Source organism: Nomia melanderi, chromosome 9, assembly GCF_051020985.1.
Source record: "Nomia melanderi isolate GNS246 chromosome 9, iyNomMela1, whole genome shotgun sequence".
Lineage (NCBI taxonomy): Eukaryota > Metazoa > Arthropoda > Insecta > Hymenoptera > Halictidae > Nomia > Nomia melanderi.
Genome location: NC_135007.1, coordinates 2,583,892 through 2,598,912, shown reverse-complemented (window position 1 = coordinate 2,598,912; position 15,021 = coordinate 2,583,892). Strand labels below are relative to the sequence as shown.

At 40.1% G+C, this 15,021-nt stretch overlaps 1 long non-coding RNA gene across 1 annotated transcript; it reads left to right on the top strand.

The window, feature by feature from the left end:
• The first annotated feature begins 401 nt into the window (after positions 1-401).
• Positions 402-12,318, top strand: LOC143174903 (uncharacterized). The gene is made up of 3 exons (XR_012999386.1): positions 402-902; positions 11,288-11,481; positions 12,164-12,318. It is a non-coding gene; the product is annotated as an uncharacterized LOC143174903 (long non-coding RNA).
• Positions 12,319-15,021: the final 2,703 nt, after the last annotated feature.

Sequence of the window (15,021 nt, the reverse complement as noted above, 5' to 3'; positions counted from 1 at the left end):
TTGGCAGCGCGCTCACGATCCACCGTTAAGAGGGTAACATAATTAGTCGTCAGCTTACGTCAACCTGTCTCAGGGCTGAAGACCGCCCCGGGTTATAAATATGCGGTCGCCGCGGAAAACCGTTTCCGGAACGCGCTCGACCTTCCGTCGTCGTCCAGAGGAGCGCGTTTCCTCCCGTCCGCGCGACGTTGGAGATGCGACGAATGGGTACAATCGGTTTCTTGTTCCGGTGAGTGAGCCTCGGATCTAATGGGGATCGACGTCGTTTCGCGGCGGCCGAGCAACGCTGACACACCTGCCGCGGACTAATCGATACTTTAATTACCCCGACGACCGGTTACGTAATCGCGGAGCCGATGTTCCGTCGATCGGACCACGCGTCGGATCTGCCAGTGGAGAGCTAGATAATACCGCTCCAAACAGTCTGGCTGTGCTGGGTGACGGAACGGAGGCGAAACGAACGCGCTTCCGCTCCGCGTTAGGAGGCAGAAGGCCGACGAATGCGGATTGTGCAGCTCAACGCCGCGTTAGAACTATGACATAATGCACCGAGTTTTGACGCCGGTGTGTCTACGTGCACATGTCTCTCGGCCGTCGCTAGTTTTAGACACAAGCTCTGCCAACGACGGTCGCTTGTCCGACGCGATGAATTTCGACGGACTCGCGGGATTAACTGGGAATAAGCGTGCCATGAGTCGGCCCGAAACTCGAACGCGACTGCGGCATGCGAAATATTCACCTCGGAAGCGAGAAACCGATGTTACGATGGCCTGATCGTGTTCCAGAGGCCAGCTTCTACGAAAGAAGGTCCGCCGTTAATCGCCGTCCGCGTATCGAACGGTTCATGGCTGAGAGGACTCCACCCTCTCTTGTCGAAAGCGCTTTTCTTTCGACCGGAATCGGTAAGTTCTGACAGCGTCGTTGTTACTAGCGATACACTGGCAACGGTATTATTATACGCACACCCTCCTATTATTCGTCTCTATTCTGGCTCCAACGGTATATGGGTTAGGGCCAACTCCACCAACACCGTTCCTCACCCACGCGTCCGCGCGCCCGCTTCTTTTCCCTTGCTCGAAGAGGAACGCGTATTATCTCCTACCGACGAGCGTGTTCACGCTTGATCTGAGCCGCGCATAATTCGACGAACTCGGAAAATACCATCGCGCCTCGTAAACGTCCAGCCATTCTAGAATTTTCAATTGAACCTCTTTCTAAATTCCGTGTAATATGAATCTGAGACAAGTCGCGCTCCGCGCGTTAACTGCGAATCGAACGTAATTAATTCCTCCCACGGCAACCGTCTAATTTTTCTGTAATAAAATTATGTTATAAAAGCGACTGTTCATAACGACTTATAAATACCGTAAGAGCACGTTAATTAGAACTTTACGCGACGTTTATCGTAACACGCGAATGAATAAACTTATTTAATAATTTCCTGCAAAACCACTTTCAGGATTTTAGTAGTCGTAAACCAAGAGGCACTAAGTGGATCGTTTCGATCCATCCAGTGCTTCTGGTGTTAATAAACCGGCCGGATACTTCCAAATACCTGGAAGTACTGTTTCCTATATCAATGAGACGAGACAATATCACGATCCTGCGACAATTTCTCTAGATATCTCCATCTTTCAACCTGCTAATATGAATTCGAGTGTTCTTGTGGATTTTGAATCGCCCTGCGAGGTAAATTAACCCCTTGCCTTGAAATAACGCATCAGACTTGTGATGAAGATTTTTAATAGAATTTAACACGCACAAATATCACTCGATTCTTTTGAATTCAAATTAAATATTATTTTTCTCTTATCAATTATTATACTTTGGAGTATTTGGATTGATATAGAATATGCCAATCTTTTTATATTCTTTTTCTTTATAAATTATTAATGACTAAGTAATTGTATCAATCATAGTTGAGAAATAAATTGTAGAACAAGGGATTAAAGGAGTTCCTTTCCGCGGTTACTCAAAAAACCACCGTAGAACAAGGTTCTCCGTTGTTGTTGGGCCAGAACTCATGAGTTTCCCTATTCTCGCGCGTCAGATTGAAAAGTATCTGGCCCGGAGTTAAAAGGGGAGACTCGTAGATCGGCATCGTGGTTCACTGCTGCGAGCACGATGTGGGTGTGACCTGGTTTCCGAGAGTTTCACTTTCCTGTAACATCGTTGCACGGAGGAGGTAAGGAGGATTCGACCCCAAGAGTTACGTCATGCATTGTTATGCCGGCCGTAACGGGTCGTAGACATACGTGCGGTACTCCGCGGGAATTAAAATAAGTGAGCGACTATTTCGCTCGGCTAGATGAAAATCCATCTATTCTTTTGACTGCCGAGTCTTTCGTTCGAATCATTTGCCCGTGCCCGATCGATGAGTCACAAAAACGAAAAGCCGGATACTCGGCGAAGCGTTTTGGCCGTTCAATCCTTCGCCGAGCCCTCTGTGTTTTTCAAGAAAACACTGTTTTATCAGATCTGCTAGTGGAATTCATTGCTAGATAATTCTGATTTGTTTTGTCGAGGAATGACATCTTCGGTCGTAGCGATAGTCTCTTAATACATTAAATGCTCTGCCAGTCACTGATGACTGACGCTTCTGAATTGCTTGAAAAAAATTAAAATATGCAAGATGACCGTTGTCGACTAAAAATATATAATAACATAAATAAGTTAACAATACCGTAATGTAAGTATTCTGATGCCAAATAATTAGTAATTGTTCCTATTTATCTTTGCTACAAAGGAACAAATCATATATAAAACGTTCTAAATTCTTGTGACGCTTAACGTGTTAATAAGACAGTGAATTTATTCGTGATACGATTAATATTGATGTGTCTGTGACTGCAATTTTAAATTTCTAATAATATGTACAGTAGACCTCGTTTGGTTTTCGATGTCGACGACGAAATTATACAACTGTCACGAATACGTGACAACAATCTGTTATGGGAATTCGAAGAGTCACATGCATGCGACGCTGGCAACGATTGTACTTACAATTAGAGAACCTCGTATAACACGATAAGATTGGGTGATTGGGTCGTTAGAAAAGTAGAGAATGGATATGTTAAACTTTTCAGGGTACTTTGTTGTGTTATCGAAATAATAGAGTACAAAGTATAAAATAATTTATTACAAAAATTTATTAAAATTATTTGTTATATTCATTTAATGCCAAAGGTTGAAATCAATTTTACTTTTTCATGAGTTCACGCGTTAATCATTTAAACTAATTTCTCGAGAAAATCGTGACGAAGAAGTGAAAAAGTGTAAATATTGTAATACTTTATTAAACAACAGTGCATTGAATAATATTCGTGTTATCTTATAAATCATTTATAAAAAAAATAATTTAAAGGAAAATGTTTTTAAAATTGCGATTATAAGCAAGGAAAGTACGTATACTCATGTAATAAAATCATCTACCACTTAATTCTTTCAATCACGTTTTAAAACGTGAAATGTATGTTCACAACGTACATAAAAATATTAAATTATGCGAAACAAATTTTTTCGCCCCGTTACACGGAGCGCCCCCCTTGAGGCAAAGATCCCATAAAGAAGTTTATTCTCTTCCTTCCTTTCACTTGACCGTCGGACTTTCCGCCGATCTGTGCGCGCTTCGCCACGAAATCCCTCGTCTATTCAGTGTTTTCGTTATGAAGCTTTTAATTGACCCCGAGTGCCGCACAGTGGGTGGAAATCGTCAAACACTAGGCATCTGAAGAAAATCTAAAACTAATTTTAAATAAATGTGAAAAATTTCAAATAAAATTTACTGAATTATAAGCAAAATGTTGGTTTAGGTTGCAAATACATATTTGTACTACAATAATAGTATACATAGAAAAGTAACGTAACAGTAGCGAAACAAAAAATGATTTTTCTATCAAATGCCTAGTGTTTGACGAAAATCTAAAACTAATTTTAGATAAATGTAAAAAATGTCAAATAATATTTACTGAATTATATGCAAAATATAGTTTTAAGTTGCAAATATACGTTTGTTCCACAATAATAGTAGACGTAGAAAAGTAATGTAACTAGTACAGAAACAAAAAATGATTTTTTTATGAAATATCTAGTGTTTGATGATTTCGACTCACTGTGCGCCTGGTCCCGATGCGTTCACGCGAACACCGCGGCGCACAATGACGACATTAACGAATTCATAACGCGTGCGATGCGTAATGCACGCCGACGTGATGCGTGCCGACGGTCGTCGGTGTGCGCGTGTAGATGTGTGCCAAGCGTGCGCGCGTGCGCCCGCCTTCGCCACGATCTTCGAGCGTGTGGCGGCATATATAAAAGAGCGTTCTAGCGTGCGACCTATATTCCACGCCTGCATTGCTATATTAGACGCGCGCGACGCATCAGGGACGCGGCCGAACGCGCCTTCCCCGCCTTACCTGACGCCAATCAAACGAATTCACGGAATTCACCGACCCCCCATTGTTCATTTGTCCTAATCCGAGTCTTTTACACCGAGGATAAAATATGTACATTCGTAATTCGCGGGGATGCATCGTATCACGCAGATTTTGAAACCATTGACAAAATTGTTTGAAGCATTTGAAGAAGGAAATGTCTTGTATTATTTTTCAACACTAGATTTACTGAGCATTTAATACGATTAATGTGTAATCCCTATAAAAATTGTAACAATAGATTATTTTCAGTTTCTCCGGACATTTTCAAGATCATTTCGAATCATTTCAATATTTTATTTTCAAGATCGTTTCGAAAGTTCAATGCTTTGAAGATATCAATACTTGAAACCAAAGAACCGAAACCAGTATTTTTGAATGGTACGGAGTTCTAGTGTTAATCGTATACGTTTGACCCATATGATCGACAATTTTATATTAGTTTTTTTATTTATGTGTCGACAGATTTTTCGAGTGTTTTGAGACATTGTTCAAATAATATTCGATAAATACTCGTATTCTATAATTGAATTCATAAATATGTTCCGATTCTTAATTTGATTCTATTTTATTTTTCGTTAGAGAAACAATTCCTTCATCTTCCGGATTCAATGAAGATACGATTACAACTTCTTTGGAAATATTTATTGAAGCATTTTGCTATATAAAACAAATGAAATTTAAGCGAATAGAAAGTATAATGGAGGTCGGAAGACGATAAAGGGAGAATAAGGTATTATTTACAAATCAAAGTCGATGCAGACGCGACTTTGAACAGCAGCCAGCTCCGTCTAACGATTTATCCGTCCGAGGCCCGCATACGCGGTGTGTCGCGTAGCCCCGTCTCGTCCGCGCGCCTCCTTGTGTTGGTTTACGCACCCACGCACCACGAGGAAGTCAAGCATTTATTTTTATCACGGTTCTTCCGTACGGCCAAACGCTTCACCTACTCGATCGATGGACCGGCTACGTCTTCCCCGATCGTAAATTACACTTTGATGACCCGACAAATCGGTCTAGCACCTTGCTCTATCGTGTACAAACAGGAGAGTCCGCGTTTGTCGACGTATTCGACGCGCAAATACAGATGATCAAACACCGGAGATTGTTCCGTTCGTGACGGGCGCCACCGTGAAGCCGCGGAAATCTAAAACAATCGCAGAACTGCATCTCTTTCCCGCCAAATCTTCAATATTTATCGCGACGACAAGTCGAAGCTTCGAATTCGTCAACGTAAGAATTAAAAATTTGTTTCGCGAAATTTCGTGGGTGATAAAAGTGGAAATATTTCAGCGATACTGTCCGTCCATTTTTTTCAATATTTGTGGACGTAACAGGGGAAATGTACTCTACAGGATTTTGGGTAAAATAAGAGAAAGAAAAATGTGTTTCGTGAGGTAAAGTGGATAATATAAAAAACCTTAATTTAGGATGATAATTCATTTCCCTCGAGTGTTCAAAGTGTTACGTAAAGTTGCGATTATATATGTGACTATAAAAATATGAAAATGCGAATATTTAAAACTAAGTACTTTTTAATTGAAATTATTGGCGCGTGTAGTTTCTTGATTTAGTAGTCTGGTTTTAAGTAAGAATGTTTACGAGAAAATTACGTTCGTTTTGATTAACCTATTTGTGCCCTCTAGCGATCATCGCATGTGCCTATTACTGCACAGTAGTTTCAGTCATTGCACTACAGACAAGATATAGAATCAGTATCTGTAATCTCGCATGATAAATTTCGTCTGTTATAAGTTTATTTCTATTAATATGACACTGTAATTAGTATAGTACATCATTTAACATTATTTTACAAATTAATTTCATAATTTTAAGATTGGTTCACTTTTGCTTTTATTAATCACTTTCAACGAATGATTTTCATCGGTAAAAGCAGACACTATGAAATTTTAAGTCAATCACAAAATTATAGGCCAAATTCAGCATAACAATTCCTTGTTCTCAATCCTATAAAATCATAGATTACCAAGAAACCTACACAATAAACTCATTCCCTGATTTTATGCCCTTGCAATCTGCGATAACTTTATTCAACACACATTCATATTTTCAACTTTCAAAAGGCATTTCTTATAGATTTTTGTTCGCTGAAATAACTAATTTTTAAAAAATATAACATGTCAAACCCAAAAATGTTTCGTGTTTCAACAGTAAAAGCGTTACCTATCGACAAAGTAACATACAGGGTAAGTCAAAAAGCGATAACCTAATTTTTCTAAAAGAACTATTATATCATGAGTATCATTGACACCTAACAAAACAAATATGCTTGTGATAGTAAATTACATATAACAAGGATAATTAAATCGGTTTCTGTGCAAGATTTAGTATACCACTAAAAGCAATCGAAAGCATAGATATCTAACAATCTAAACGAGCTATCTCACCCGCAGGGCCATCTCACCCGGAATTACCCTACAATAATACATTCGATCAACACTGGGATCTATTCGCAGAACGTTACGCACGATAAACAGAGACACGTGCTTAATTGATTTTACTGGACACCGCAAAACCTGGAACAATGGACGGTGACTCAGATTTTAAGATCATTGTCGGAGGACAGGGCGCGGGGTAAACGAAAGAAAAGATCGGCCTCGACGGATAGACCAGCGAGAAAGTTAGCGAACAACGCTAGCGAGAAGATCGATAGTCCGACGCCGCGATATCGTCGATCAACGTCGATCGGTCCTATTGGCAAGCAGCTTGCACGGACGATTCGGGTTGGCTCGTGGTGCGATATTAATAACCAACTGAGAAAGAAACGCGACGATTCCGTTCGCCATATGGTCAACCTAAATTCTAAGAGCCCGTCGTAACTAGCATAACCGGGATAACCTACATGAAGAGCGCAGCAAGAGAAAGATGGAGAAAGAGGAAGAAAGACAGAGACACATTGAGAAAGACAGAAAGAAAGAAACAGAGAGAGAGAGAGAGAGAGAGAGAGAGAGAGAGAGAGAGAGAGAGAGAGAGAGAGAGAGAGAGAAGGATACAGACACTATATGCTGGAGCGCACAGGCTAAGCCAGCGAATGGACGAACGAATCCGCACAGTGACTACTGTAACATATGTACAGCGAATGTCGAGAATTCCTTCCACGTTCCTCGCCGTGGAAAAAACTGAATGAAACGTCCGGCATAGCGATGCCAGGAGCTACCCGACGCTTAGCCGGAGATCGGTTTATTAGAGCGTCCGTCAACGCCGATCAGAGTCGCTTACTCCGGAACGTGGCCATCCTCAGACACCTCCTAATTGTTAGCCAAACATCGAGACCCGTATCGAAGACCTTGTTTTCCGTGGAAAGAAGAACGGAAGATCAAGTAATCAACGAGACAACTGAAGAGGGAGAGAGAAGGGGGACAAAATTCCCCGAGATTCCGAGCAGTTCGAGGCGATTGCGTAATCGGTCACGATACGGGGATCATCAAACCGCCCGTGCCGAACGGTTCCGCGGATTCCTCGAAAACGCGGCGGGTATCGACGCGGGGAACAACGCTCTCGCCAATCCCGACGGCCAGCTGCACAGTCGTTGTCCTCCTATGGGCTGCGGTCGAGACTTCTCCCATTAAATCACAAATGAATGACATTAGCGGTGCTATAATATCGTACCACTATTACCGTGACGGGTATTACGTGTCACGAGGCGCGCTCGGTCGGTCGGTCGGTCGGTCGCTCGCTCGCTCCCTCTCGTCTCCTTCCTCTTCCCAAGCTCGCTAGCTCGCTCGCTCGCGATTCTCCGTCTCGGTCCCTCGGCGCAGCTACTCTCTCTTTCCATCTCCCTCCGCCAGTCTCTGGAAACACTCTTACCGTTGCATGGCAAGGAATCAGGTCACTGCGCTGCAAGAAAGCAAAAGCGGTGCTACGAGCCGCGGATTAGTATTATCGAATATATACATATATACCTATATCCTCCGGAAAAGGACGATGACTAAGGCGTCGTTTCGACAGAACTTTCGCGTACACGTACGGCCGAGCATTGCCACGGACCGCCGCCACCGAGCCGTGGACTCGGGGGAGCATATGTTTCGAGTGAACGATTTTGTTTGCTGGAACCGGCTGTTGTTGTTGTTGTCGCGGAGAACAAAGCTGGCTGGCTGATCCTTGACAGGCCTTTTTCGTTCCTGACCGTTGTGTCGGTAACGGTATTCTTAAGATGGCTCGTTCAAGGTATCCTTCTTTATTGAATAACGGACCCTTAAGCTATGATGAAACTGGGTGGGAAGGAGTATCGTTCGAGATAGCTCTGTCAGAGGGGTAACAATAAAGTTGGTACTGCATTTAGTGTTTTAAAGGCGCCAAAGGCGTGATTAGGCGCTTTAATAATAGTATGAAGTAACAGATGAATGAGTTACGCTTTTGTGTTTTTTTTCGTGTAAAAGTAGGGGACCCTTAGGTGACAATAATATGAATGTAAATGTGTTAATAAAAACAGGTGAGTTAACTTTGTTAAGACGTTGGGATCGTAAAATCTAGAAAATTGTAGTATTTGTTTGATTTAAAAAATAATTGACCGTAGATGGCAATAGTGCAGCGAGATAAGGTAATATATTATCATGGAATGACATCATTTAATACCGTCAGCAAAACCTTTTTTGAGATAACAAATATAAATTACGTTGCAATGATAGGGTATATTTCAGTGCAGATAAAGTTTGACGATTTGAATAAGACATAGATGACTAAATTCGATTGATTCTCTGTTTAAGTTGCGAATATTTTGTATAAACGGAGTATGTGACAATAACGTGGACAGTCCTCTAAAAAGACACGATAGCAGATATTCTTGGAAAAGATCCTGGATACAAAAATGTTGTGGAAGTAGGGTCATCTAGTTAGGTCGTAGTTCAATGTCGCAGCGTATAAATACGTAATCTGCGAGCATCTGATGACACGTAACAGGGTCTGGGAGAAACCAGCAAGGAAATATTATATATTATACGAAACATATCGGCGGTTCTTCCACAACTTTCATTTTTGCGTTAATGAACAACAACTGAACTATAGAATTACCGAGTGACCCCAAACTTATGAGACTCAGTCTATTTAAAGTTCGCACGATTACGAAACAGGATCGTATCAGGCGGACTAGGTGAGTGTAATACGGCTGGTTCGTTGCAACGCGTAGTAACGAAGTTCGTGTTCTCCGGCACAATGCGTGAACGCTATAATTAATTAGAGAAGCGAAGCAATTACATCCTTCCGCTACAAGTCCGGTTCCTATACTACACATAATCGACTTATCGTTATGTTACTTTAATTAATATCATTTAATTCTCTTAGTAGCCTTAGAGAGACCTTCAGATCTGTCCCGGTGGGTCCTAAAGGATCATTAAAGCCAGTTTGTTAGCCTTTGAAGGACCACTGAGTGGGACGAAAAGAATAGCCAAAGATAATCGAACGGAGAACAGTGTGGTTAAAGAAGATCAAAGTTAATGGAGGGATTTATGATTACTAATTTCTTATGTAAAAGAAATAATTATTCACTAATGCTCTATGAAAACTAAAGTATTACACAGAAAATAAAATAAAAGTAAAATATGATGCAAACAGTGTTTCTGTTTATAGAATAATTTGTTCACTCTCCCTCTATAAAAATGTGTCAAAGTTAGTACCGGATTAAAGAAACGTAAAATAAAACAAATAATTTATTCAATCATTTTTCAGACAAGTATTCAGTATTGTTAAAAATTGTTACACACTTAATTAAGGCAATTGGACACGATAATGAACAGTTTTAAGTGAGAATAAGTATGACAGATTTTTTAATGATATATTAATATTAACCCCTTGCCTTATTATTTACTTCTCAACTATGATCAACACAACTAGTTTGCAATTGATAATTTATTGAAAAAAGAGAAAAGTTCTAGACGTACTCTATGTCAATATTTGCTCTAAAGTATAATTATTGATCAAAGAAAAATAATGTTTAATTTAAATTCAAAGGAGTTGAGTAATGTTTATCGTTTTTAAATTTTATTTAAAATCTTCATCACGAGCCTGACACGTTGTTGTAAGGCAAGGAGTTATATTTCTTAATGATATTAGGAGGTAAGGGAAGAACAGGTTTGCGAAGAGGATTCTCAGACGTGATCCAGAAGCTTATTCAAATTGGTAAAATGTGAAAGAGAAGTTAAATATTGTTCTTTTTTTTGTGATCGGTTCGCACAGTGGTATTAATATAATGAAGATCTAGGTAGCTATCATGTGGGATTGCTATTATGGGATAGGAATAATTTATAGAATTAAGTAATTATATCGATTAATATAAATTACGCATGCATTATTAATATAGAAACAAGAGAAATCAAATTACCTATTACAATGATTGCAATTAGTAACGTAACTGCGTTGCAGTATACAATGTATCGCAGATAGTAAGATTTCTATCATCATTCCATAATTTAAAAAGCTTCGAAGTTCAAATAGAAACTTCTCAAATATTTTATGCAATAGATTGGGCATTAATACTTTCAGTTTTAGAGGATAAGAATAGCCAATAACATTGACGTCTTAGGCAGTAGAAAATGTCAATAAGCGCGAACAATCGTTTGACCATGAACAGCCCGTTTTCGCGGGACGGTACGAGTTACGTATGCATAAATCATTTCTAATGGTTAAATCCTGCTCTATGGGTAAGTACTCTATGGCCATTTCTCGATTATGATTACCGGTGATCAATTTAACCAAGAAATGCCTCGGAGAAAAATTCCTCAAAGCCAAGAGAATTAAACGAATTTCAATAGCTTCGTCGAATGAATCGATTATAAAGTAACGACGCGATTCATCTCCACCCCCGGTAATGGTTTCGCTCTACTTATTTCCTATTGTAGGTATAGGCGAAAGCCAGAGGTGCTCTACAGACCGCAATCCAATCCGGAACGATACTAAATATATGATTCAACCGCAAGTCGATGCATCGCAAATGTATATTGTCGCGGTGCGTCCATCTTGTTTTTCGCAAGTTCGCAAATTTCGAAACAAAGGATCGATATCGTCGAGTCGACAAAAATCCAATACCGCGCAGGTAGGTACGATCGTCCGCTCTTTCTTGGTTCATCGAACTACGAGCTACGAACAATCATCGCTTAAACATTCAATTCTTCAGACGTCCGTCTTAAAATCATGTTTCTATTTGTTCTTTTCGATCATTTACAGAGATTTCAAATTAATAACAATTAAGGAAGAAATCCAACGGTATATATACATTAACTATGAAAAAAGAGTACTATAATAAATAATCTAAATAACCAGATCTACAGGAACGACACCATTAATACAACCAAACCCTACAAGCAACAAACCCAAAAAGCTTACTTTAATTTGTGAGTCAAAACAATATATCATCATTTTAATCCCACATCGTGATTTAACAAGAACTACTGCAAAAATCCTTTTCCTCTGCGAAGGTGTAACGACTGGCGCGCATTAACCCCTTGTTCCATGTTCTCTTTCACAACTGTGCTTAATAGAACTACTAAAGGTTAAAGATCGATAACAGACAAGTAATATTCCATTCATATGAAAAATAACTAAAGAACGTTTAGATTTGTCGAATTCGGTTGAAAATTCCCATCACGAGTCTGACACACGATATCACAGGCTGCAGAATTAACTACTGTATTACATGAACAATCGTTCACGATCGTGAAAGAAGTTCGACGAGGAACGTTTGACACGGCGCTCGCTGACGTTTCTAATTTTTCCAGCGAGAAATTCCCTCGAACGACTTCCCGGATTCCACGCTGCAAGGACGAGCGGACCTCTCATCCTTCGAGATTTCTAGACGCTCCTCTGCCGCGGCGTCGCGGCCGCGCTCCAGTCACGCCGATGGCACGAGATTTCCTTTGTTCCCGCGGAGCGATCGCGAGCTTCGACGCGACCACATTTTTTCGCTCGGTACTCGTCAGCAAATAACCGGCCGTTCCATTTTCTTTTCGCCTGTCGCCGCTGCACAAAGAGACGCGTTATTTTTCACGCTTCCAGCCACTGATAAACGCCGCGCGAGTCACGCCGGCCCGTAACCAGCCGACGCTAATCAGGATCAAAATAGAAAGCGGGCGAAAAAAAAGGCGAAGATCTCGATCGGTGGAGCTCGGGACCGATTTGCGATGCCGCCTTGCCGATAGCAAATTGCCCGCATAATTAGTCGCAATCGAATGAACAGCCCGGATTACGATAGGTACTGGCCAAGTCCACCGACAATCGGCAGCCGCGGTAATGACGGCGACAGCGACGACAACGCGATCATAATAATTATTGCATAATGGCCGACAGTGAGGCTGACTACCGCCGAACGCGGCGGCAGTGGCAGTCACTTTCCTTTTTCAGTGGCCTGGATCATCCTATCTTCCTCTCTTGGCTCGACGATTTCTATCGTTCCTCCTCGCGCCAACTCTCGCCGGGTTATAAAATCGATACAATCTGTTGAATCATTCTTATTGTATTATCCGTCGAATTGGGATAACGGATATTTCGAAAATCAATATATCCGTGTATCTTAAGAATATTTTGCGTTTAGAATTCGTGCCTTTTCGCTCGTTCTTTTATTGCTATTGGTTGAACGAGTTTTCACGTAAAAAGGGAAGGAACTCGATTATACTGCAGAAAATCGTTGTTCAATTAACGCGGCGTTAAAGTCGATTTTCTAGATTCTCGTGGAATATTGATTGCAAAGTAGCTGTAATTCTGTTCCATCGTAATAGTCACAATTTAATCTGTTAATCGGGGAAAACGAGTTAACTCTATCCCGCGAGGATTTTTCTGTTTCTTCTTTCTGCGTTTAATGGTTATTATAGTTAAATGTATTATAATATCCAGGGTAATATAAATTACATTACGTTCACGTTTAACCGGCGGATAAATCACTCGAGATTACTATTAAATATTCATCTTTAATTAGGTCCACCGTGGACACATCGTGCGGTTAACAGGTTAAAGGTTTAACATTTGTAATAGAAGTTTCATTTCGCGGATACTAAGAGGTATTTCCTCATAAGTAGTAAAAATTAATAAGTTACCATCGGTTACAAATACACTTGAAAATTCCCCCGTCTTCAATCTATATCTTATGCCATCTAACATAAAATGTCTATCGTAAAAAGTGACCGACGATATGAATTGAAGAAATCTCCTTTCACATTCTGCTTTATTATTAATACCTAATAGCTCGTAAAATTCATTCCTGCAAGAAACTCGCTGCATGCCTATTAATATTATTCCATTTGAAAGAGAGGGGCATTTCGAAAAGAGAAATCTGTTTCCTGGACGCCGCGCCGCGGCTCATCAATATCTCAGACCTGACGGAATGCCTTCGCGCGAGCTGCCAAAGACCTTGAAGGGTTGAAAGTCACACGTACAGTTTCCACGAAATCGTCCGGTCAGCAGCCGATGGCGATGTGCTCTTTTCGCGCTACACGCGAAGAAACCCGTACCGCGTGATCAAGGATCGAGTGACATCGTGCACATCCACTTCGCGCTTCCCGACTACGTGTACATGGAGCTGTTTGTACCTACAGTGAGTCACAAGGATATTCGTACCGCCTGAACTGCCGAATTTAAACGATTGATATTTGATTACAATGCACGTTTCAAAGTTCTTATCGAGAGGAATGTATGTTGGAATTACGAAGCTTTCAAACTTATATATACTTTATTGCAAAACAATATGCCAATATAACAAAAATGTGATTTTACGTAAACGGGAAGAAAAGTAGACTCACAAGTCTGATAATTTAGATCGTCTCAAAACTATTATAAAGTGCAAAAGAGGCCCAATCAAATTAGTTATTGGTACGTTAATTGCATTTTTAGTATAATTTGTATAGGTACGAATACTCTTGTGAGACCAATTTTGTTCTTCTTTACGTAAAATTACATGTTTGTTATATTGACATGTTATTTCCCAATAAAGTTTATATAAGTTTGAAAGCTCCATAATTCCAACATACATTCCTGTTGATAAGAATTTTGAAACGTGCATTGTAAACAAATATCAATCGTCTAAATTCGACAGTTCAGGAGGTACGAATACGCTTGTGACTCCCTGTATTTGGGAGATGACTTGATATCTAATTTACTTTCTGTAGATAGATACACTTTATATAGATTTCTATCTAATTATTCTAATCAGTTTCTAGTTTACAGTTTCATAGTTTTTATATAGTAAATAGAACAGTGAATTAGTGACCGAAGATATGAGAAATTAGGAAATAGGATCAACAGAAAATTCGGCGAGAAAAAATGAAAACTGATCAGATAGCCGAATTTCTCTGCTTAGCCATCAAGTGATCTAGCAGTACGTAGCCGTGCACAAATCTCCTTAGAAGTTATACAAAGTCCTGTGTGTTTGTACACCTTTTATATCGATAATATCTAACAAGGGGATACTAATGCAAGTCCCAGAGGACTGAAATATTGCTTAATACTAATGCAAAAGATTAGAGCGATGATCCTTTACACTTACAATATCTTTTCAAATTTTAGAATTTCACTACGTAGCCATTATTACGTTGTAAAGAGTTTCTTAGTTTTTCGAACCCTTTTAAACGGAAGCAAATCATAATTA